This window comes from Danio rerio, chromosome 16 (assembly GCF_052040795.2).
Source record: "Danio rerio strain M-AB ecotype USA chromosome 16, GRCz13ab, whole genome shotgun sequence".
NCBI classification, from domain to species: Eukaryota; Metazoa; Chordata; class Actinopteri; order Cypriniformes; family Danionidae; genus Danio; species Danio rerio.
The window spans coordinates 16,400,656-16,427,807 of NC_141036.1; the positions used below are offsets into that span (position 1 = coordinate 16,400,656).

Consider the following 27,152-nt stretch of genomic DNA (forward strand, 5'->3'; position numbering starts at 1 on the left):
AAAACGATCGTTTTACAATGGTTTTACAATGATAAAACAATCGTTTTACCATCGTTTTACAATGGTTTTACAATGGTTAAACGATCGTTTTACAATGGTTTTACAATGGTTTTACAATGGTAAAACGATCGTTTTACAATGGTTTTACAATGGTAAAACGATCGTTTTACAATGGTTTTACAATGGTAAAACAATGGTTTTACAATGGTAAAACGATTATTTTACAATGGTTTTACAATGGTAAAACAATGGTTTTACCATCGTTTTACAATGGTAAAACGATCGTTTTACCATCATTTTACAATGGTTTTACAATGGTTTAACAATGATAAAACGATCGTTTTACCATCGTTTTACAATGGTTTTACCATCGTTTTACAATGGTAAAACGATCGTTTTACCATCATTTTACAATGGTTTTACAATGGTTTAACAATGATAAAACGATCGTTTTACCATCGTTTTACAATGGTAAAACGATCGTTTTACAATGGTTTTACAATGATAAAACAATCGTTTTACCATCGTTTTACAATGGTTTTACAATGGTTAAACGATCGTTTTACAATAGTTTTACAATGGTTTTACAATGGTAAAACGATCGTTTTACAATGGTTTTACAATTGTAAAACGATCGTTTTACAATGGTTTTACAATGGTAAAACAATGGTTTTACAATGGTAAAACAATCGTTTTACAATGGTAAAACAATGGTAAAACAATGGTTTTACCATCGTTTTACAATGGTTTTACAATGGTAAAACGATCGTTTTACAATGGTTTTACAATGGTTTTACAATGGTAAAACGATCGTTTTACAATGGTTTTACAATGGTAAAACAATGGTTTTACCATCGTTTTACATTGGTTTTACAATGGTAAAACGATCGTTTTACAATGGTTTTACAATGGTTTTACAATGGTAAAACGATCGTTTTACCATCGTTTTACAATGGTAAAACGATCGTTTTACAATGGTTTTACAATGGTTTTACAATGGTAAAACGATCGTTTTACAATGGTTTTACAATGGTTTTACAATGGTTTTACAATGGTAAAACGATCGTTTTACCATTGTTTTACAATGGTTTTACAATGGTTTTACAATGAAAAAACGATCGTTTTACCATCGTTTTACAATGGTTTTACAATGGTTTTACAATGAAAAAACAATCTTTTTACCATCGTTTTACAATGGTTTTACAATGGTAAAACAATCGTTTTTCAATGGTTTTACAATGGTTTTACAACGGTAAAACGATCGTTTTACAATGGTTTTACAATGGTTTTACAATGATAAAACGATCGTTTTACCATCGTTTTACAATGGTTTTACAATGGTTTTACAATGGTTTTACAATGAAAAAACAATCGTTTTACCATCGTTTTACATTGGTTTTACAATGGTTTTACAATGGTAAAACGATCGTTTTACAATGGTTTTACAATGGTAAAACGATCGTTTTACAATGGTTTTACAATGGTAAAACAATGGTTTTACCATCGTTTTACAATGGTTTTACAATGGTTTTACAATGGTAAAACGATCGTTTTACAATGGTTTTACAATGGTTTTACAATGAAAAAACAATCGTTTTACCATCGTTTTACAATGGTTTTACAATGGTTTTACAATGAAAAAACAATCGTTTTACCATCGTTTTACAATGGTTTTACAATGGTTTTACAATGAAAAAACAATGGTTTTACCATCGTTTTACAATGGTTTTACAATGGTAAAACAATCGTTTTACAATGGTTTTACAATGGTAAAACGATCGTTTTACAATGGTTTTACAATGGTTTTACAATGGTAAAACGATCGTTTTACAACGGTTTTACAATGGTTTTACAATGGTAAAACGATCGTTTTACAATGGTTTTACAATGGTTTTATATGGTAAAACGATCGTTTTACAATGGTTTTACAATGGTTTTACAATGGTAAAACGATCATTTTACAATGGTTTTACAATGGTAAAACGATCGTTTTACAATGGTTTTACAATGGTAAAACGATCGTTTTACAATGGTTTTAAAATGGTAAAACGATCGTTTTACCATTGTTTTACAATGGTTTTACTATGGTTTTACAATGGCCAGCCAACCAGCCTAGGCTGGTTTAAGCTGTTTTTTTCAGCAGGGAAAAGCCACATCATATCATAAATATTGCATTTAATATGTCACGAAATTAAGTTTTAAACGTTTTTTATGCGAGAATGTAGTTCTTCCAAACTCAAATCTGTGGTTTGTTTATAGATATCATGTCTAATTTTAAGTGTGCTTTGCCGATAGGGGAGATTCTGCCCTCCAGGGGTTGACGGCGCTCCATCACTCATGTATCCGGCAAACCTCATGCTTTAATTGGCCTAGACATTATTGAGACATGCCCCTGTCTTCGATGACTCGATAATAAATGTGTTATGAAATAAAGTTTTAACCATTTTTCATGCGAAAATGTAAATGTTTTAAACTCAAGTTTGTGGTTTATTCATTAAAATAGTGCGTATTTTAAAATGTTGTTTTGAAAATGCGGAGATATGTGACCTCTACGGTGGCCCATATGGGCGCCCAATATTCTTGAATCTGTCTAAAGCAGGTTGGTCACTCTGACATTTAAGCTGACTTTGAAATCATTTTGTGTGTTTAACAGTCTTTGGTTACGTGAATCAATTATTTTTGTTCCAATTTACGTTTTGGTTTAGCACAAAGTTATGTTTATTAAATATTATTTAATATTTCCATGTTACCTTATAAAATGAAGGTGCAGTGCATCCCAAAAATAGAAAACCAGGGGACAGTTTAATGCACTGAACAGTCTGAAGAAACTGGTTAGGTTATTTACTTCACAAAATAATTTGTCAAAAAATAAATAAACATAATAATCATAATATATAGTGTGTGTGGAGTTGTTCTTGGTCATTTGCAGTACTGTATTTAGATGCACAGTAACTGATTTTTTCCCCAAATCCATTGGAAAATGTACAGTAACATACTGTTAACCATGTTCACAGTATAGAAAAGTTGAAAATACATTATTATACTGTGAAAACAACAATATATACACGAACTCACTGTGCACAGCTTATACAGTAAAAAACTGTTGAGAAATGCAGTATAATACTGTGAAAACAACAGAAATCGTTTACAGTGTAAATTTGGGTGGACTAATTTTGGACCATTATTATAAGTTATTTTGTTAGATTTGCTCCAGGTTTGGCTTCAGTACTGACCAATCTAATGTGCATGCACAAATATAATGAAAGATTTGTGAGTGGTGTACTCGTATATGTTTAGCACTGTATGCTGATTGTGCACTTAAGCATTTCTACACACTCTCTTTATTATTTAAATTTTAAGTATATGATTATGTGACTCTTTAATGTAAACAAGTAGAGTGTTCTTCCAGCTGCTGTCAAAATGAATAATTGTTTATTTAAACTGACATTAGTTTTTACTGATGAACTACCTGGCAACGCAATCATTAGAGCTTCTATGCACAAAACATGAAGAAAGTTCCACCAGAATGACATCTTTGGTGCGTACAGCTTAAAACGGAAAAACTAACAAGAAATCTGTGTTGAGAAGTCAACTAAGTTGTCAGTTTAAAGGTGGTGATCACTGTGGTGCATCGGTTAGAATGCATCTGGTTTAGTTAACTTCAGTGGTCACACTTTACAAAAAGGTTCATTAGTTAATATTAATTAATGCATTTACTAACATGAACAAACAATGAACAATACATTTACTACTGTATTTGTTCATGTTAGTTAACATTAGTTAATAAAAATACAGTAGTTCATTGTTAGTTCGTTAACTCATGGTGCATTAACTAATGTTAACAAGCATGTTAATAATGCATTAGTAAATGTTCAATTAAGATTAATAAATGCTGTACATGTGTTGTTCATGATTAGTTCATGTTAGTAAATGGATTAACTATTTAACCTTATTGTAAAGTGTTACCACTTCAGTTACTTTATTCCACACTGGTGAATAGAAATGTGATTTGTTTATAACACACACAAATCCACCAAACAATGATAATTAGCAACTTCACTGCCGGTTGCTTCACCCAGACGCGTGATTTTTTTCCCCAAACCGTTAAGCGCAAACCACGCCCCTACGCGAAAACCCCACCCCGCAGCTGGGACACGCTCGATTTCATTGGTCAACGTTGTTACTTGTCGTCTGAGAAAGAAGTTCAGAGTGCACACATCAATCAAGTTCGTCGTTAATGGATCCGTCGTTGACAAACGGTAAACACTTCTTTTATAATAATGTGTAATATTAGTAATTTAGTACTTGGAGATGTGAGTGTATGTTTTTATTATTTTTTTATAGTTTTAATTTTATGTTTTATCTTTAGGTTATTATCTTTGATCGCCCTCAGGAGAGTATGATTGTTTATGTTGTGGTGAAGACCAAGCTGTGGATCTAAAGGTAAAAAAACATATTGTTTTTTTCATTTAACACACAAATATAGTACACACAGTCTTTCAAAAGTTTGGGATCAGCAAGAATTGTAATCTTGTTTATAGAAGGATGCTTTCTATTCTTCCAAAATACAGAATGAAAAACTGTGATATTGTGAATTATTATTAAAGTTAAATTATTCGTTTCTTATTGACTGAAAACTAATTTGTTTAGACTGTTTCCAACAATGATAATAAATCTGCATTTATAATGATTTCTGAACTATGATGTGACACTTAAGACTATGGTGATAATGCTGAAAATTCAGCTTTTCAGAAAACTCAGAATAAATTATTGATTTACATTGAAATATAAGCATTACTTTAAATTCCATTAACATTTCACAATAATGCAGCTTTCTGTATTTTTATTAAAGTGAATGCAGCCTTGATGAGCAAAAAAACTAATGATAATGTTGATCTAAAACGTTTGAACAGCATTTATAAATTAGATTTATAAATTATTATTATTATTATTATTATTATTATTATTATTATTATTATTATTATTATTATTGTAATAAACTTGGCCTATTGTTACTTGTTGGGATATCTCAGTTTAAATGCTTATGGGTGAACAGTCTTTCAGGTAAATTATTTTTACTTTTACAGAACTGGTTGCCTCTCGGATATAAATACCACTTTTGCACCTATCGCTTAGCCAGTACAAACAGTGAATCACATTTGGACCACACAAGTTTTGAAGCAATTCTAAGAATTGCATTGACAGAGATTTGGGAAGTAAAGGAATGGGTGAAAAAGCTTAGTGAGTCATCAGGAGTAAGTTGGAGAGTGGCAGTGACAAAACCTAAAAAGGGACAACGTGTGCTTTATAAGGTAATGTGAAATCAGTTCATTCTTTTTCACACTATATAAATGTAGTACACTGAAAATAACGTTGCAGTAAATATGTTAAACATACATAATTCTACTGTTCAAAACATTTTAGATTCTTCACACAAACTAAGATGTTTATTAATATATTTAGCTTTAGTGTGCCAGTTAAAAATATCAGTTAACATTGACTTTTAAAATGGTTTGTAATAGTCCAGTGACATTTTTACCCTTGTGATGGCTCCAGTATTTGTATAAACCTAGGACAGGTCCAATGGATAGATAGATTTTTATATACACAGCCAAAGTGATTCTGAAATCATATAGTCTCAGCCTCAGACATCATGCCAAGCAACTTCTGATGCATACAGCACACTTTTCTGGAAACACTTTTGAAGATTCTCAGTTGTCCTCTGATTGGTGTAAATATACAGGATTTCTGTGAGGCTACAGCCCACCTGGAAACAAGTCTGTGCAGATAAAATAGCTGCAATGTTCATATTGATGACAGTCCTCATTGATAAACATACAACTTTCTGAGACATTAAGTGATTTACTGCCTGCATACCTGTCTGTTATTTTGAGGATCACTTTGTGATGATGGGCATTTATTAATTTGATTTAAATGCTGGATTATTAAAAGTATCATAGATTTAATGCATAAAAGCTTTAACCCATGATATCGACAAACATGCAGGTATGCTTGTGTGTGTGTGTCTTTTTTTCTAATGGCAGTGAAAATCTTCAAATACTCTGTCATTTTGGTCATAAAGATAAGAGCAAGACTATTCAAAGCAGTAACTTTTTTTATTTGTGGATACCCACAAAAACATCAAAACCGTGCTTTTATTGAACAAAGTAAACTTTCACATCTCATCTGAGGGGATTTTTATGTAAAAGTACTTTATCAAAATAATGAATGAATCTGAGAACAAAGTCTACATACATGTCGTACAGATTTCCTATATGATTTGCTGACAGATCTTAGAATACTGCTGCATCATTGTTGTGACCCTTTGATATTTGTGAATGTAAAAGAAGAAGCACTTTAGCAGCATCTAGACCAGCAGCCTGTAAGTACATTTAAGATTTGTTTCAGTTGTTGTGTATGGTTTGAGGACTTGTTTCCAGCTGTTTGTGTAAAGTTGTAGGACATTTAAACTTGCTTTCAGTTGTGTATAATACTAGAAGTTGTTTAGCCACTGTTTCCTTGTGTGGCCGATTCATTTAAGAGATTTATTTATTTATTTATTTATTTATTTATTTTTATATGCAAGTAATAGTTAACTTCAGCAAAACTTGCATCTAATGTTTTGTTTTATTCACTTCAAGAGTTCCTATGTTTGTTGTAGGTGGGGCTGTAAATAGTGTAACACCGGGTGAATGTTAAAGCTTCCCTCTGTGTGCCCGCGCTCAGTCGCGTGGTGCACGCAGATGGTGAAGCAGAGGTAATTTTCGCTCTCCTCTAATCCTACAATTATTATCCCTTTGCAGTCACAATCATTTTATTTATGAATACATATTTCTCTGTGTGCCCGCGCTCAGTCGCGTGGTGCACGCAGATGGTGAAGCAGAGGATTGAGAGGGTTTCCAGTGTTAAACTATACTGACTGTGCCTCACTGTTTTGTTAAGGGAATAAATCAGTGTTTCTCCACCTCATCTGTGTGTGTGACCGTGTTTGAGAGGGAAGTCCATTTGAAGTCTGCTACACTTGGTTACTATAAGAGCTTGTGTAGCGAACGCAGACGCGGTTTCGCGTCGTCCGCCTCAGTTTTGGCCCTTGTTTTGACTCGGGAGGCGTGTCCAAACGCCAGGTAACCACTATATAATGAGCACGCTAGCATTAGTCGGCACTAAAGTTGTTTAGCCACTGTTTCCTTGGTTACTATATGTGTGGTCTTCTAAAGCCATTTGTGGGTTTGGCGCTCCACCTACCGGACATTAAAGGCACTGCACTATATGTACAATTAAGATTCACTTTCGTTTTCCTTCAGTGCATACAGTCAAGGACAACTCACGCACGCGGTTCTTTCGGTGCCTGATTAAAACGTGGAAACCTTGGAAATATATGTCCGTAAGTCCACAATTTGATTAAACAGCAATTGTATGTTCAAAGGTTGCATGTTAAAGAGTCATTACTGGTTTATTAGATTTATTATTCCTGTATTTGCTCTCCAATCACATGTTCATAATTAGTCAGACAAGTTCATAATGCTGAGTGGCGTTACAAATATGTTAATTTGCTGACATTTGATACAAAATGTGTTTTATTTAATAGATTTCCTTATGTGTGTACAAGATTTGTGTAAAAAAGAACTATGTACATTAGTAGTAGAATAATGTCTAGCTGATTGAACTGAACATGTTGGGAATATCATTGTCATGTGAATAAGATTGTATTCTTATTTTTCCTTTTCCTTTTGTTGTAGTTTTACAAACAGAATAGAAGATATTGTGAGGAACAATACCCAGTAAAGTCACTCAAGTTATCCAACTGCTTTCTGGTGTTCTTTTCTGGAGTACGCTATCTGTTAAACCCTTTGCTCAGGAAAACGCAATTGGTTGGGACAGAATAGTAAAAGGACATTGATACAGCGGGTGGAAACAACGCAATCACACACCCATTGTGACCTTTGCAGTGTACAGCTTATTAGAAGCTCACTAATTATGGAGTCACACAGTAATGAAGAGGGAAAGACTCAAGTCTTTGAAATAAGATCCGAAGCTTCTATGTCAAAGTCATCTCGGAGATCAAGTAGGTCATCAGCCAGTGTGGCAGCGACCCGAGCGAGAGCTAAAGCTGAAGCAGCAAGAGCTAAAGCATCATACGCAGAAAAAGAGGCAGCTATGATGAAGAAAAAAGCAGAGGTTGAAGCAGATCTATTTGTACTACAATCGCAGAAAGACGCAACTGCAGCAGCCGCTGAAGCAGCAATTTATGAGGCAGCAGCTGACATTGAAGAGGGTAATATAGATGAGCTGCTCAGTGATACACGCTCAATTCAATCTCAGCGTACTAGGGAGTACGTTCAGAAGCATGCTACTGAACAGCATGAGCAGCAGTTAATTGATACCCTGATACAACAGCCATCCTCTAGGAGTGCTGAAACACTTCATCAAGAGGCAATGGTGACTTCTCGATCAGAAAATCCATCATATAGGGTGAAGGAGTTGGAAATCAAGCAAGAGAAAATTAATAACCGGAAAGATAAAGTTCACGAATATCGCTCTACCTTTCAAACATCTCCTACTCCCAGCGTTAAAGCTCCCATGTTTAGTTTGCCCTACACATCGGATTTAGCTAATTACATGGTGAGGAAAGAGATGGGGAGTTCTGGTCTCACAAAGTTTGACGATTGTCCAGAAAACTACTGGGCTTGTAAATCTTCCTTTCAAGATGTTACAAAGGACCTTGATTTAACAGCCAGAGAAGAGCTTGACCTACTTGCAAAATGGCTCGGGCCAGAGTCATCTATACAAGCCAAACGCATCAGATCTGTGCATGCACACTATCCTATAGCAGGCGTTCGCATGCTTTGGCAACGTTTGGAAGAGTGCTATGGAAGCCCTGAAGTAATTGAGAATGCGTTGTTGAGTAAACTGGAAAGGTTCCCTAGGATTGCTAACAGAGACAGTCACAGACTCAGAGAGCTAGGAGATATACTTTTGGAATTAGAATCAGCAAAGTCAAGTGGACATTTACAGGGGTTAGCAATTCTTGACACAGCAAGGGGAGTCAACCCCATCCTTGGAAAACTTCCCTTTAACTTGCAAGAGAGATGGATCACTTATGGAGCGAAGGTCAAACAGGATCTACAAGTGTCTTTCCCCCCATTTGGCTTCTTTGTCCAATTTGTTTGTGAACAAGCTAAGATAAGAAATTACCCTAGTTTTGCTTTACCAATGCATGTTCATCCTATGCAAGAGAATTGTCCACAATTTAACAAAATACCTGTGTCAGTGAGGAAAACTGAAGTGTTAGCCACAGTTTCAAATTCCAAAAACAAGCTATGTTCTGAACAAAAGATGCTGGAACCTAGTGTGCAATGTCCAATTCACAACAAGCCGCATCCATTGTCAAAATGCTGCGGATTTAGAGCAAAGTCTCTAAATGAGAGAAAGACATACCTCAAAGGTCTGTCTATCTGTTTCAGATGTTGTGGTTCAACTAAACACATAGCAAACACATGTGGGTTAGCTGTTAAATGTAGAGAATGTAACAGCGATCGTCATCTCTCCGCAATGCACCCAGGGCCTGCTCCCTGGATAGAGCAAACTCTAGTTACCGAGCAAGAGCAAGGCGAGGAGTTGGCTACAGACATGTTATCAGATGTTACCTCTAAGTGCACAGAAATCTGCAGTGGAGCTCCCAGACCAAAATCATGTTCGAAAATCTGCTTGGTGGATGTTTATCCATTCGATTGTCCTGATAAAGCAGAGAGAATGTATGTGGTACTCGATGACCAGAGTAATCGGTCCTTAGCGAAGTCTGCCTTTTTCAAGTTGTTTGGAATCAACACAAATCCTTACCCTTATACTCTACGCACATGTGGTGGTACAGCAAAGACAATGGGTAGAAGAGCAGACAACTTCATTGTCAGGTCACTTGATGGAAATACTGAGGTGTCACTTCCAACGCTCTTGGAATGTAATATGTTGCCTGAGGATCGAGATGAAATTCCAACACCTGAAGTAGCGCGGTACTTCTCTCATCTCAAGACAGTGGCCGACAAGCTACCTCCCTTTGATGAAAATGCTCCAATTCTTCTCCTTCTTGGAAGGGACATTTTAAGTGTGCATAAAGTAAGGGAGCAGTACAATGGACCTGGTGACATGCCGTATGCTCAGCGTCTTGACTTAGGCTGGGTTATTGTAGGAGAAATGTGTCTGGGAGGAGTGCATAAGTCAAATTCTGCAAATGTGTACAAGACAAACATTCTGCAAAATGGACGTGCCTCTTTTTTCCCATCCTGCTCCAAAAGAATTCAGGTTAAAGAACAATTTGGTACTCCTGTTCATCAATATCAGTCCTGTCTACCTTGTCATCCAGTTATAAGCTCTTGTACAGACCACCTTGGTATCGGAGTTTTCCAAAGGACACCCAGTGATAATAAGCTCTCATTGTCTGTTGAAGATGAAATCTTTCTTGATGTCATGAACAAGGAAATGCACTTGGATGAATCAAACCACTGGGTAGCTCCCTTGCCATTCCGTTTACCGCACAAGCCATTACCAAATAACCGAGACCAAGCATTAAAGCGTCTTAATATTCTGCAACGTACACTACAAAAAAAACCTGAGATGGGTGAACATTTTGTGGAGTTCATGCAGAACATGTTCATCAACAAGCATGCAGAACTTGCTCCCCCACTCCTGCCTGATGAAGAATACTGGTATTTACCGATATTTGGTGTGTACCACCCTTTGAAACCTGGGAAGATTAGGGTGGTGTTCGATTCCAGCGCTCAGTGTAAAGGCATTTCTTTAAATGACACACTTCTTCGTGGCCCAGACCTGAACAACAAGTTACTTGGGGTCTTGATGCGTTTCCGGAAGGAACAAGTCGTAGTAACAGCTGATGTAGAACAAATGTTCTACTGCTTTAAGGTTAGGAAAGATCACCAAAACTTTCTGAGATTCTTGTGGTTTAAAGACAATGATCTCTCTAAGGAAATCACAGAGTACAGAATGTCAGTGCATGTTTTTGGGAACAGCCCATCTCCAGCTGTGGCAATTTATGGATTGAGACGGGCAGCAGATTGGGGAGAAGAAGAGTATGGTGAAGAGGCCAAACAGTTCATCCATAGAAATTTTTATGTGGACGATGGTCTGATCTCTGTCTCTAGTGCAGCTGAGGCCATCAGTCTTCTGAAAAACACCAAAAACATGTTGTCTGAGTCTAACATTAGGCTTCACAAGATTTCGTCAAATAGCCATCAAGTTATGGAAGCATTTCCTGCATCTGATAGAGCTAATGACCTAAAGGATCTGGATCTAACCGTCGATCCCCTACCTCTTCAACGAAGCTTGGGGGTGAGCTGGAGTTTAGAGACTGATTGTTTAACATTTCAAGTATCACCAGTTAATAGACCATTCACTCGACGAGGCATACTTTCAACAGTTAACAGTCTCTATGATCCTTTGGGGTTTGTAGCTCCTGTCACTATACAGGGCAAAGCATTAGTAAGAGAGCTGTCATCAGACCAAGTTGACTGGGACACACCACTCCCAACAGATAAGGAAACCCAATGGAAGGTTTGGACAAATTCATTAGCAGACCTTAGGAAAGTTCAGATTCCCAGACCCTACATACCCATCTCTATGTCCCAAACTTCTGAGAGAGAGGTGATCATTTTTTCTGATGCGTCTACACTGGCCATTGCTGCGGTTGCCTATCTCAGAGTTGCATCTATAGAGGGTCAGTGTCATGTTGGGTTCATCATGGCTAAGTCAAAATTGGCACCATATCCTGCTCAGACAGTGCCACGTTTAGAACTGTGTGCGGCAGTCCTAGCTGTTGAACTGGCAGAACTAATTACTGAAGAGCTGGATATGGAATTGACAACAGTAAAATTTTACACTGATAGTAAGATTGTCTTGGGATACATCTACAATACCTCTCGAAGATTCTATGTGTATGTTGCAAACCGAGTGGCACGAATTAGAAGCTCCACAAAACCTGAACAGTGGCATCACATTAGTTCAGAGCTGAACCCAGCAGATCTTGGAACTAGGTTTGTTCCAGCAGATATCCTTCCTCACACCAATTGGTTCTGCGGTCCAGAATTCCTGTGTAAGCCTGACCTCGGAGCTAAGGAGGATTCATTTGACCTGGTAGAACCAGGGAAGGATCAGGAAATCCGTCCTCAAGTGACAACATTGGTCACTAATGTAACAGATCAATCTCTTGGATCACACAGGTTCAAACGCTTTTCAGAATGGACATCACTTGTAAGAAGTATAGCAAATCTCATTCATATTGTGCAATCCTTTTCTGATATGAAATGTACACTAGATTGCAAAGGCTGGCACTTGTGCCAGAAAAGTCATCAGGTTGACTGGACACAAGCGAAAACTGTTATAATACAGTGTGTGCAGCAAGAACATTACAGTGAGGAACTCAAAAAGTTGAGAAAGAGAGAAGAAATCTCACAACAAAGTTCTCTCTCAAAAAGCTAGCTCCCTTTGTAGATGGTGATGGGCTAATTAGAGTTGGAGGCCGTTTGCAATTGGCAGAACTGTCAGAACAAGAAAAGCACCCATTAGTAATCCCAGCATGCCAACATGTCTCTACATTATTGGTCAGACACTACCATGAGCGGGTGGCTCACCAAGGTCGTCATTTAACTGCTGGAGCAATACGATCAGCTGGTCTCTGGATTGTAAAGGGAACAAGACTAATTAACAGTGTGATTCATCAGTGTGTTACATGCAGAAAGTTGAGAGGAAGAATAGAAGAGCAAAGAATGTCAGACCTACCCATGGACAGAGTGACAGTAGATCCACCTTCCACGTACGTGGGTCTAGATGTTTTTGGGCCATGGAGCATAATGTCACGCCGTACAAGAGGTGGCAGTGCAGAAAGTAAAAGATGGGCTGTCATTTTCTCCTGTCTGAGCACAAGGGCAGTCCATCTGGAGGTCATTGAGTCAATGTCAACTTCCAGTTTTATTAATGCCCTCAGACGGTTCTTGGCAGTTCGTGGACCAGTTAAACATTTGAGATCAGACAGAGGAACTAATTTCATTGGTGCATGTCGAGAACTAAACATCAAGACTGATGATCCAGAGCTTAAGGGATATTTGCAAGAGCAAGGTTGTACATGGTCATTTAACGTTCCCCACTCTTCCCATATGGGAGGAGCTTGGGAAAGGATGATCAACACAGCACGATGCATTCTTGATGGCCTGCTGTTGAAAAGCAGCTGCACACGTCTTACTCATGAAGTTTTGACTACACTCATGTCTGAAGTTATGGCAATAATGAATGCTAGACCGTTAATTCCTATTTCTTCTGACCCTGACACATTTGAAGTTCTATCTCCTTCGATGCTCCTCACACAAAAGGCAAGTACTGTACCAGCTTCTCTTGGGGACTTTGATATAAAGGACCTTTACAAGAAAGAATGGAGAAAGGTTCAATGTCTAGCAGATGCTTTCTGGACATCATGGAAAAGGGATTATCTTGCAACTTTACAGGTCCGAAGAAAGTGGACAGAGGAAAAACAAAACCTCAGAGAAGGGGATGTTGTCTTGCTCAAGGACTCTAATGTGAAACGAAATGATTGGCCTATTGGGCTTATTGTGAAAACTATGGCCAGCAGTGATGATAGAGTGAGAAAGGTAGAAGTAAAGATAGTTAAAGAAGGTGTGGCGAAGGTATATCTAAGGCCTATCTCAGAAGTAGTGCTTCTCCTGCCGAAGAAGCCATAAAGGGATAAATAGTGGTATAATAGGTTGTTATACCAGGCGAGGAGTGTGTGGTCTTCTAAAGCCATTTGTGGGTTTGGCGCTCCACCTACCGGACATTAAAGGCACTGCACTATATGTACAATTAAGATTCACTTTCGTTTTCCTTCAGTGCATACAGTCAAGGACAACTCACGCACGCGGTTCTTTCGGTGCCTGATTAAAACGTGGAAACCTTGGAAATATATGTCCGTAAGTCCACAATTTGATTAAACAGCAATTGTATGTTCAAAGGTTGCATGTTAAAGAGTCATTACTGGTTTATTAGATTTATTATTCCTGTATTTGCTCTCCAATCACATGTTCATAATTAGTCAGACAAGTTCATAATGCTGAGTGGCGTTACAAATATGTTAATTTGCTGACATTTGATACAAAATGTGTTTTATTTAATAGATTTCCTTATGTGTGTACAAGATTTGTGTAAAAAAGAACTATGTACATTAGTAGTAGAATAATGTCTAGCTGATTGAACTGAACATGTTGGGAATATCATTGTCATGTGAATAAGATTGTATTCTTATTTTTCCTTTTCCTTTTGTTGTAGTTTTACAAACAGAATAGAAGATATTGTGAGGAACAATACCCAGTAAAGTCACTCAAGTTATCCAACTGCTTTCTGGTGTTCTTTTCTGGAGTATGCTATCTGTTAAACCCTTTGCTCAGGAAAACGCAATTGGTTGGGACAGAATACTATAAGAGCTTGTGTAGCGAACGCAGACGCGGTTTCGCGTCGTCCGCCTCAGTTTCGGCCCTTGTTTTGACTCGGGAGGCGTGTCCAAACGCCAGGTAACCACTATATAGTGAGCACGCTAGCATTAGTCGGCAGGAGAAGCACTTTAGCAGCATCTAGACCAGCAGCCTGTAAGTACATTTAAGATTTGTTTCAGTTGTTGTGTATGGTTTGAGGACTTGTTTCCAGCTGTTTGTGTAAAGTTGTAGGACATTTAAACTTGCTTTCAGTTGTGTATAATACTAGAAGTTGTTTAGCCACTGTTTCCTTGGTTACTATAAGAGCTTGTGTAGCGAACGCAGACGCGGTTTCGCGTCGTCCGCCTCAGTTTCGGCCCTTGTTTTGACTCGGGAGGCGTGTCCAGCTGAATTCAATCAGCTAGTGCTTTGGGGTTATATAAACAACTAGTTCACCGCGGCAGCGGTCACGGCAGCCTCGTGTGAAGACCGCCTCGTGTGAAGACCGACGAGGGTAAAGACCATCGACTCTACCTGCGCGACTCCACCGAGCAAAGACACCGACAAAGCACTTGAGTACTTTACTGTATTGTTTTACTTTACACTTATTTTTTGTTGTCAGTGCACTTTTATTATGTGTTTTTTAATTCCTGTTGTTACTAACACTCGCAAAACACGGGAGGTACGCTGCAGGCGTAATCCTCACAACCTTCGTTCAATACATGTATCTACTATTTCACAACTCTCTCTCTCCGTGGGCCTCTGGAATTGTCAATCAGCTGTTAACAAGGCTGATTTTATTACCTCCATAGCTACATATTCTGACTATAATCTCATGGCTCTAACTGAGACCTGGTTGAGGCCGGAGGACACTGCTACACATGCTACTCTTTCTGCTAATTTCTCTTTTTCCCACACTCCTCGTCAGACAGGGAGAGGGGGTGGGACTGGACTACTAATTTCCAAAGAATGGAAATTTACTCTGATACCGTCCCTGCCAACAATCAGCTCCTTTGAATTCCATGCAGTCACCATTATCCACCCCTTCTACATAAATGTGGTTGTCATCTACCGCCCACCAGGTAAATTAGGTCACTTCCTAGATGAACTGGATGTTCTTCTCTCATCTTTTTCTAATTTTGCCCTCCCTTATTGGTGCTAGGTGACTTCAACATTTACGTTGACAAACCGCAAGCTGCAGACTTTCAGACTTTGCTTGCCTCTTTTGACCTAAAAAGAGCACCTACTTCTGCTACCCACAAATCAGGTAATCAGCTAGACCTTATTTACACACGACACTGCTTCACTGATCAAACAATAGTAACTCCACTACAAATATCTGATCATTTCCTTCTGTCTCTCAACATCCACATTACTCCTGAGCCGCCACACACTCCAACACTGGTTACCTTTCGCAGAAACCTACGATCTCTCTCACCCAATAGACTATCCACCATTGTTTCAGACTCTCTTCCTCCATCTCGCAAACTCACTGCACTTGATTCGAACAGTGCCACTAATACACTCTGCTCCACACTAGCATCGTGTCTAGACCGATTATGTCCTCTTGCATCCAGGCCAGCCCGTGCCAGTCCTCCTGCACCCTGGCTCTCGGATGCTCTCCGTGAGCATCGCTCAAAACTTCGGGCTGCGGAGAGAATTTGGCGGAAAACTAAAAAAACAAAAAATCCTGCACATCTCTTAACATACCAAACTCTTCTGTCCTCTTTCTCAGCTGAGGTTACTTCTGCAAAGCAGACGTATTACCTTCTGAAAATCAACAATGCCACTAATCCTCGCCTACTTTTTAAAACATTTTCCTCCCTCCTCTATCCTCCTCCTCCACCCGCATCCTCCACACTTACTACTGATGACTTTGCTACATTCTTCTGCACCAAAACTGCAAAAATCAGTGCTCAATTTGCTACACCTACAACAAACACGCAAGATACACCACACACACTCACCTCTTTTTCTCAGCTCTCTGAGTCTGAGGTGTCCAAACTTGTGCTATCTAGCCATGCAACCACCTGTCCACTCGATCCCATTCCCTCTCATCTCTTGCAAGCCATCTCTCCTGCAGTCATACCAACACTGACTCACATAATTAACACATCTCTTGACTCTGGTTTATTCCCCACTACATTTAAGCAGGCTAGGGTAACCCCACTGCTAAAGAAACCCAACCTGGACCATACGCTACTTGAAAACTACAGACCAGTATCCCTGCTTCCATTCATGGCCAGGATTCTGGAGAAAGTAGTGTTCAATCAAGTTCTGGACTTTCTTACTCAAAACAATCTCATGGACAACAATCAATCCGGCTTTAAGAAAGGCCACTCAACTGAGACTGCCCTGCTCTCGGTCGTGGAGGATCTCAGACTGGCTAAAGCAGACTCTAAATCATCAGTCCTCATTTTGCTGGACTTGTCAGCTGCTTTTGACACTGTCAACCACCAGATCCTGCTATCTACGCTTGAGTCACTGGGCGTTGCGGGCACTGTTATACAATGGTTCAGATCTTACCTCTCTGACAGGTCATTCAGGGTGTCTTGGAGGGGAGAGGTGTCCAACCTACAGCATCTAAACACTGGGGTACCTCAAGGCTCTGTTCTTGGGCCACTTCTCTTCTCCATCTACACATCATCTCTAGGACCAGTCATCCAGAGACATGGATTCTCCTACCACTGCTATGCTGATGATACCCAGCTATACCTCTCTTTTCATCCTGATGATCCCTCGGTTCCAGCTCGTATCTCAGCCTGCCTGTTGGATATTTCACACTGGATGAAAGATCATCATCTTCAGCTGAACCTCGCAAAAACGGAAATGCTTGTAGTTTCTGCCAACCCGACTCTACACCATAACTTTTCAATCCAGATGGATGGGGCAACCATTACTGCATCCAAAATGGTGAAAAGCCTTGGAGTAACGATTGATGACCAACTAAACTTCTCTGACCACATTTCTAGAACTGCTCGATCGTGCAGATTTGCACTCTATAACATCAGAAAGATCAGACCCTTCTTATCTAAAACATGCAGCTCAACTCCTTGTTCAAGCTCATGTTTTCTCCAAACTGGATTACTGCAACTCTCTACTAGCTGGGCTTCCAGCTAACTCTATCAAGCCTCTTCAACTGCTCCAGAATGCAGCAGCACGAGTTGTCTTCAATGAACCTAAACGAGCACATGTCACTCCGCTGCTAGTCCATTTGCACTGGCTGCCAGTTGCTGCTCGCATCAAATTCAAAACTCTGATGTTTGCCTACAAAGTGACTTCTGGCCTAGCACCTTCTTATCTGCACTCACTTCTGCAGATCTATGTTCCCTCCAGAAACTTGCGTTCTGTGAATGAACGTCGCCTCGTGGTTCCATCCCAAAGAGGGAAAAAATCACTTTCGCGAACGCTCACGCTCAATCTGCCCAGTTGGTGGAATGAACTCCCTAACTGCATCAGAACAGCAGAGTCACTCGCTATTTTCAAGAAACGACTAAAAACTCAACTATTTAGTCTCCACTTCACTTCCTAATCTGCAATTGCCTCTTTGAATATCACACTAACTGTACAAAAAAAAAAAATACTAATACTACTAATACTTCCCTTCTTAGACTTTACAGACCTGAAACTTGCCTTTAGTACTTATTCATTGTTGCTCTTAGTTGTGTAAATTGCTTCCTTGTCCTCATTTGTAAGTCGCTTTGGATAAAAGCGTCTGCTAAATGACTAAATGTAAATGTAAATGTAAAATAAAAATATCTAACATTTGTGCACACTTCTGTACACATTAAAACATTCATATTTTCCATAGGCTCATTACAGGTGCCAGCACAATGTTCCTGTTTGACCAGGCACGGCTAATCAACGACGGCTGTTAAAAAACACATGCTGTGGGGCAAAAATGGTTTGCACTCTGGTAAAGACTGTAGACAAAAGGGGAGGATCAAGTAGGTGAGTTAGAAGTGTCAAAAATGGATTAATAAGTTTTTTGAAAGTTTCTTTGTGTGATTTGGTTTTGTTTTTTAGGAGCAATGATCCCCATATTCCCACTTACCCAACCTCTGTGCGCTTGTACAATGTGCATAATCATAACATATTTGTTGCGGAGGAACTGAGGCACAAGGATGTAGGGTTCACTGTAGTTGAGACCCTGACTCAATTATTTGAGATTGGGCACAGCCCAACATCAGCTCTGGCTGTAATTAAAAGTGATCTGTTGGCTGAACATGGCAACAAGTATGTATATGCCTCAGCCAACCGTGCAATCTGCCCAGACCTTCAGTTTTGCTACAGGTATGTTACATTTTAGTCTGTGTAAATCCATAGCTTTGACAGACTTAGCAGACCTGGGTGTATTGATCTATGAAGCACGTGTGACCGATGTTGCATTTGGCCATTGGGAGGCATTCCACCATTCAAGATTCCGTGCTACAAAAAGCAATATCACATCCTGTGATATTTCTCAAGGAAGATATATTTTATAAATCTTTTATAAAATTGTTAGTTCTATTTGAAGATGGCTGCATCTCAATATTCATTATGTTTTTTTTTGTGTCTTAGTGTCTTTAAGACTTTTTAAAACAAGTCTGCAAAGACTGTCTTTGTGAGAATGATTCTGTGTTCTGTGCATTCTTAAAGTTGTTAGGGTATTTTTTTTTTTGTCTTCATGTGACTAATAGATTGGTGAAAAGACATTTTGTGTGAGATCCTCCACATCAGGGCAATCATATACAGTGGACATGGAGTTTGAGCTCTGCACATGTCCAGCTGGCCATAATGGGGCACCATGTAAACACCAGGCAGCAGTAGTGCAAAATTACAAAATGGCCTCCATCAACTTTCTCCCCACAACAGCTGAAATGAGGGCTGAGCTGCTAAAAATAACAAAAAGTAATCTTTTGTTTGTCATTATAGGTTGTCACACACTGACTGATGTGTTTTATTACTATCTTCCTTAGATATTTGAATAGCTTAATTTTTTTAATTATACAAATTTTATGTGCTGTTCATCACCTTCACAGCCTCAGTTTCTCTTGAGTTCTTAAACCCTCTACGACAAAATATTCCAATACCAAGCACATTAGCTCAAGGTAAGAAAATTCAAGTGGGACTTGACATTTACTATACATGCTAAATTCTCACAAATATACATTAGTATACAATGCAGTTGTACACAATTGTTATAGGCATGCTTATCAGGCAAGAAACCTCTACTACTGATCATCAGTACCATCTTCGTGCTCCAAATGATGGTTGGTAAAGAGAGGCATGGTGCATTTTTATGGGTTCTTTGTCTATTTCTAATGGTAGCATATTGAACAGAAATTCTCTTGTAACATTTCATTTTGTCTGTGTGTATAACTTTAGAGTTGCATCAGCTGGACAGAATTGCGTGAAACAACGCATACTCAAGAAGACTCATACTCCAAACAACCCTGTGTGCAGGGTAACACAGAGGGAGGTGAGTCAAAGCCTGGATGTTTGGTTGAGCCCAAATAACCAGGATTTTCTAAGTAGTTTTTTTTTTTTTTGCGTTTTACTTGCATTACTTTTTGCATTTACTGTTATTTATATATTTAGTTTTACTCTTATTTGTATTTTGCACCCTGGAGAAAATGTTCAGCATTTTTTTTTATCAATTAAGAGTTTCCTGTACATTTAAACTGTTACTGTTCAACCTAAAAATGCAAATTCACCATCTGAAGACTATTTACCCTTTTGTTAAGTGCTGCCAAGATCACAGATTACCTATTAAAGGTAAATGAATGTAAATAATAACAATATATAACAACCAAAAACTACTAGGTAGTTAAAGGCATGCAGTGGAGTGTTTGCGCAGGTGTATTCAGTTTATGTGAAACACATTTTTGTCGCATAATTTAGTTTCAATTAACACACCTCAATTTTTTTCCAGGTCTAAGTATTTGTTGCAAATATTTGTTTTAATTTAATTGTTTTTATTGTGTGTTTAAATAGCATCTACACCTCAGTCTCCTGTTAGACGAATGCTGGGACTGCTTGGTGAACTAGCTGTAAACACAGACTACAGTGACGCCTTAACTGCAATGGCCAAGCAGTTTAAAAAAAATACAGCACAACCCGGCCCAACTAATCTTTGCAATTTACAGTTTTGGTAAAGGAGTGTTTGCATCTAAACGAGCAGCTGCATTAAGACGAGCTGCTAGAAGACCAGGTCCTATTATTGGCTGTCAGCCCACAGCAGTCGCCCGAAGAACTGTCAAGAATGGTTCTAGGCGGCATTTGATATCGGGGCGCCCCAGAAAAAGTAGTTCTGGTTCAGACCATGATTACAACAAATCTGCAGGGAAACGTGGGGAAAAGGCTGTCAGGGTTCGCCACCGATTGTCAGAATCTGTGGCAATGAATTTCTCACATCAACCTTAAAAATTAGCAAATTGATAAATGATATAGATTGGTTTAGCTAGTTTTGTGTGCGTGGGTAAGGGGGGGGGGGGATAAGGTTAATTTGTTTATACTTTATTTGTAAAATCTGTAGTAGATGAGTTGATGATGTCATGATTATCAACTAAAGTTTGCTGAAAGGCCTGACCGTTTTGTGGTCTTTGAATGAACATTTACAATGATGCAGGCAAACTTAAGGTCCTGCTGGGTCCATAGTAGCTGGAATGTTGATGGCGTAGTATTCTGTTATGACAAATTGTAACAATGAAGCCACATCCATTCTTTGAACATTTAAAATTTAAACGTTGTTCTGTTATGAAAGGTGGTTACAACTAAGGTGAAGTTCCAAATTCAGTTTTTATTGTTTACTTTTATAGGACTGGTCAAAACAAGCAAGGGTCAAAAATGAGCAATTTAGAGTGTAGAGACTAGAGTGTTCTCTAGTGTGGCTGTGGGCATTTCAGCTGATAATCCTGACAAATTCAAACTAAGTATTATATATTGATGTATAAAATGTATAAATTATATGTTTATTTTTTGGGCTGCATGTTATGAAGTCATATTTAAAACCAAATTTGGACACAATTTCAATAGTAATTGTACAGAAAAAAGTCATTAAACGTCTCTTTTTAAATGCCTCTTTTTTAAATGTAAATGTTTAATGGTAATTGTGAGCTGTAATGTAATATTATATTTAATGCTGCTTTTGTGTACCATGTATTTTTGTGAGATTATCTATTTAAAAGATAAAGCATTGAAACTGTATTAGAATTAGCTTTATTGTCCAAGTGTGTGCAAATACAAGGAATTTGTTTGTTAGGAGCTCTTGGTACCAATGTGAGGCCACATAGGGGTTAGGGTTATGATGGTCCACCCAGACAAAAATGTGGGTAACACTTTATAATAACTAAAAACAATAAATCATCTATAAAGCATTAGCAAATGGTGAACTCATTCTCTGTTAACCATTAACTTTACATTATCAGATGTTAGTAAGGAGTTTATAACTGCAGATACAAATGCTGTATTCTTGACTTCTAAACTGTGAAAATTTAGTTTGTACTTTCATAATTTGTTACTGATTATTTTTTCATGATTAGTTTAACACATTATTCACAAATCATTTTTATTTAAGTGTAGTTGTTTTTTAAGATCTTTTAGAATGAGTTTGTAAATGATTACTAAACTAATCAAATTAACGTGTACATATTATTATTTTGCCATATACTAATGATTTATTCATTCTTTGATTTATTCATTATTTGAAATGCCTGCAGAACACATGTTGGTCTCATTTGCAGTTTTTAAACATCTAAACTCTGTATAGAAACAGGTATAGTTCAATATACTTGCGCTTCAGTTAATTTCCATCTGATATGAAGATTATGTGCAGTGTTAGGTAAATTACTCTGAAAACGTTATTCATTACTGACTACTAATTATCATTAAAAATAAATACAACAATTAACTTTTTAAAATCAATTTAATTAAAAACTTAATTAATCTGTAAGTCATGTAATTACTCAATATTATTTAAAAATATCTACAAATCTCAAAGCATAGACAACAAAAATAAATCTTTTAATTCTTTAAATTTGAGTCTAACAGAACCTTTTAATTATTTTTTTTTTAAACTTAATTCCTAAACATATTTTAAATATTTTTGAATGTGACAGCATATTTCATACAGACCATAAAGCATGTGTAATTGTTGAACAAATGTTACATTCTTTAGTTTAAAAATCAGGTAATTTAGCAAAATATCTAGATTTTGACAACAAATTATACACATACACTATCCAGCTTCTCTGAATTATTACCAGATATTGTCATAATCAGTCATTCAATTTAACGTTTTTATACTAGACAGGTTATGTTTGCATGCAGGGGCTGTGCAAAATTATTAATAATAAAAACTGTAAGAATTGAAATATTACAAATATTTTTGATGTCTTTGACAATTCAAAACATGAGCTGAAAACAGGGCCAATTGACTCCACAACCCAGCAGGTGGGAATGCGGGAAAAACCAGTTCCTGCTGCATTTGCATATGAGTCTGCTGAAACTCGGCTTCATCCACCCCATCTCACACATATGGTCATTTCAATGTTTAAATGTTCTAGATTAATCAAACTGACTTTAACTATCATGTTTGATATCATTTGAAATGTCTCAGTGCGATTGGTACAATGGTCTCATTCTCTCAGAAATAGACATATTCAAAACAATAAATATATAACTTTAGGCATCTTTTGAACCACTGTGAAGGGTGTGACTTTTCCACAGGCAGCCCTAAATGTGAATGCCTTTTGTTATACACACACCCCCTTCCTTGAGGGAATTCTTGGATTATTTAAGGTAAGGTTTGAGAAAGGCTCAGGGCGATTCTGCCTGACCAGATCAGCCCATAACATGGCTTGCTCCATGTTATGTATATTTTTGAAGTCAGGAATGCATCTTTTCATCTTGGATTTGTCTTTGATAATTTGATGTTTTGTATTGATCGTTTATGAATTAACTGATTGAATTTGGCATAATACATTTACCTGACTAATAAATTGTAATGTTTGAACATATTTTGCTCACTCTGTAATTATTAATTCAAGTTGATTACGCTGTATCCTTGTTTCCGCACGTCTTGCGTCAGGTCAGTAGACGGACTAAAATCCAGTTGAGATGGAGCATTGGGCACACTAATTGTGTTTTAGGGATCCGACTGACTCTTGATATTGATTCAAGTGTACTTGGGTGGAAAGGGCGTTAACTTCCGTCTAGGTCAACAAGTTGTTGCACAACTAACCTAGATTGGTTACCCGACCTTTGTTTGAAGGTAATATTATTCTAAATTAAGTTCATATGGGAAACCATGGGCTCGGAGAAAACGTTCGAGGTTACAGAAGTAACCCTTCGTTCCCCGAGGAGGGGAACGGAAGTGCCATAGAGTGGATTGATTGAAATCCACGAAATGGGAGGATTCGGATCAGAAGCCGCTTGTCTGGAGAGTATTGAACAGGCCAATGAATGAAAATGAATTGGCAGCGTAAGCTTGCGCAGGTGTGCTGCGTCGCCAATTATCCCAGCATATAAGCACACCTGAAGTGAGCAAACACCATCCTTTTAAGCTGAAGAGACTTTCAAACAGCTAAGGGACAGTCATTATGGCGACGGAGTATGGCACTTCTGTTCCCCTCCTCGTGGAACGAAGGGTTACTTCTGTAACCTCGAACGTTCCCCTTCGGTTGGGGAACTTCAGTGCCATAGAGTGGATTGATTGAAATCTACGAAATGGGAGAAGTATGGAAAGCGCCATAATGACTGCACCTTACCAACGCCCCCGATGAGGGGATAGTCAAGGAAGCTTGACGCACCCACATCATGGGAGGCGCGGTCCTCCAACGTGTCCCTGGCCCTAATTTATCCTACTTAAACAGAAGTCTTACGGATTTAGAAATATTTTTTGGGAAGTCGTGAGCATCTAGATCACTCTAGGAATACGACAGTACGTTGGGAAGCGTGCAATCCCGATAGGGAGGACACTGCGGAGGCCATCCGTTACCCAAGGGGGGATAGATGGCAGTACTAACATATGGACTAGCCCTAAAAAGGGGGAGTACCCATAGCAAAAGAGTGGTTAGCGGAGAGGGAAGACACGGGTCCGCTTATATGCTTATATGCTGGGATAATTGGCGATGCAGCACACCTGCGCAAGCTTACGCTGCCAATTCATTTTCATTCATTGGCCTGTTCAATACTCTCCAGACAAGCGGCTTCTGATCCGAATCCTCCCATTTCGTGGATTTCAATCAATCCACTCTATGGCACTGAAGTTCCCCAACCGAAGGGGAACCAAAGTTACTATAGAGTCCAGTAGTCGGGTACATTTATAATAATGCCCTAACCTCTAATTAGAAATGATGATTGTCTTAACTCAAAGGTGTACATCTAAGCGGGACTAACTAAAGTATTTTAGAACGAGCGCGCTGGTAGCGGCCATCTAAAGTATTAGTCAATTACCTCTGTTTAATATTTAAGACTGACCGGAGTGTGACCGTGAGGGACGCCTTCGGCCGAGGCAATTTCTCTGAGCGACATGAGCACCCGAATTAACGGATGTAATAGTCCTGCGTTTCATTTCATGCACGCTTTGTTAACCTTTCGTATTTTAGGTCTTATATTAAAAAATAGTGTGTTCGTTGCATTGTGATATAGCTAGACCAATGAAATCGAGCCACAGACGTGAGTCACCGCTGCAGGGTGGGGTTTTCGCGTAGGGGGCGTGGTTTGCGCTTAACTGGTTTGGGAAAAAAAAATCACACCACTCAGACTGCATTGTTCTTTCACGTGCTCATCTTTGAAGGGCATGTGTGATTAGCAGTTCGTTAGCGACCTCTACTGGACAGGTTTGTGTAATGCTTTGTAACACTGAGCTTCGTAACATCCTTATAGACGTGTTCTCTCCCTACTATCAATCATTTTGTTTTATTTTTTGTTGTATTGTTGCCTAGTAAGAATTGTCATACATTAAACCCAAGGCAAAAGTTTTCTTACTCCTTGGAACAGGTGACTGAGGAAGTTATTTTAGTGGGTTTTAAAGTTAGCCCCACACAATTATAAACATTGTAAAAAGAATGCAGATAAATGTCCAATGTTATATTTATAAAAAAATTCTCAACATCAAGTGGTGACTTGTTTTTCACAATTGTTTTCTATTTTTAGAAGGTTTCTCCCACTCTTTTATCGCATTAAAGTTTATATAATTAATTACATTTAAAATATTTGCTAATCAATTTAGTTGTTTATAGTCTTATTTTTATGTTTTTTTCTGCAAATGCTAATTATTTGAATAATTTACCAGCCATGAGATATTTTATTAGTGTGATTCACTATATTTGAAATATTTGTTGTTTTAAATGTCTTATTTATAAATGTATTGTTCTGCAAATGCATATTTTAAAATGTAATTTAGTAGTGATAGATCATATTTGTATGAATATTTATCACACTTAAAACATGCATAAATTTATTTTGTTTAAAATATTTATTTATCTGCAGATGCTGATTATTTTAGAAGTTTATCAGATATGGATCATATTGTAATTTATTACATTTTAAACATTTGAAGATCAATTTTGTTGTTTAAAATGTCTTTTTTATAAATATTGTTTTCCAGGTGCTAATTATTTTAATAATTTACCAATTATGATTCATACATTTGCAAATACATTTAGTATTTTTGTTGTTTAAAATGTCATATAGTTCTGCAAGTTATTCCAAGAATTTTCCAGTTGTGCATCATATTGTTCATGTAATTTAAAGATTCAGTTTGCAATTCAGTTTTGTATTTTGTTATTCAAAATCTTTCTGTTTCATGTAGATGTAAACTATTTCTAAAATGTATCATTTATGGTTTATACTGTTTGTGTTTTCTGAACAATAAACAATGGAAAAAGTTAATTCTCTGGTCTAATTATATGTTAATGCAGACGTTTGGAGACTGTTTAGGGGACTTTCTGGGGAAAGTGGTATGAGAGTAAAACCATGGTAAACTGATAAAACGATAGTGGTAAAACAATTTTAAAACCATATTAAAACGATAGTAAAACTTTGGTAAAACGATAGTAAAACTAGGGTAAAACAATGGTAAAATGATGGTAAAACTATGGTAAAACAATGGTAAAACGATTGTAAAACGGTAGTAAAAAGATGGTGAAACAATGGTAAAATGATGGTAAAAAGATTGTGCTACCGTTGTTTAACCATTGTTTTACTATGGTTTTACCATCATTTTAATATGGTTTTACAATGATTTTATTAGCAATTTATTGTTTACTATAGTGAACTGTAGATTAACTATGGTTTTAGTATGCTTTCACTATAGTTAAACTGCAGTAAACCATAGTAAAACAATGGTAAAACGATGGTAAAACAATGGTAAAACCATTGTAAAACGATTGTAAAATGATGGTGAAACGATTGTAAAACAATGGTAAAAAGATGGTAAAACAATAGTAAAACAATGGTAAAACGATTGTAAAACGATGGTAAAAGGATAGTAAAACAATGGTAAAACAATGGTAAAACAATGTAAAACAATGGTAAAACGATGGTAAAATGATTGTAAAATTATGGTAAAACAATGGTAAAAGGATTGTAAAAAAATTGTAAAACGATTGTAAAACGATGGTAAAACAATGTTAAAACGATGGTAAAATAATGGTAAAACAATGGTTAAACGATTGTAAAACAATGGTTAAACGATGG

The 27,152-nt window shown here is 37.6% G+C and overlaps 1 long non-coding RNA gene and 1 pseudogene across 2 annotated transcripts; both read left to right on the top strand.

Moving 5' to 3' along the window:
• The first annotated feature begins 4,179 nt into the window (after positions 1-4,179).
• On the top strand, positions 4,180-18,037 carry LOC147840220 (uncharacterized). Its single transcript, XR_015511175.1, has 4 exons — positions 4,180-4,259; positions 4,370-4,443; positions 5,088-6,523; positions 14,468-18,037. It is a non-coding gene; the product is annotated as an uncharacterized LOC147840220 (long non-coding RNA).
• Positions 18,038-19,152: 1,115 nt separating this feature from the next.
• On the top strand, positions 19,153-20,951 carry LOC141378194 (uncharacterized; annotated as a pseudogene). The gene is made up of 5 exons (XR_015511144.1): positions 19,153-19,358; positions 19,490-19,558; positions 19,655-19,720; positions 19,836-19,929; positions 20,445-20,951. The product of XR_015511144.1 is annotated as an uncharacterized LOC141378194, transcript variant X1 (transcript).
• The last annotated feature ends 6,201 nt before the right edge of the window (positions 20,952-27,152 follow it).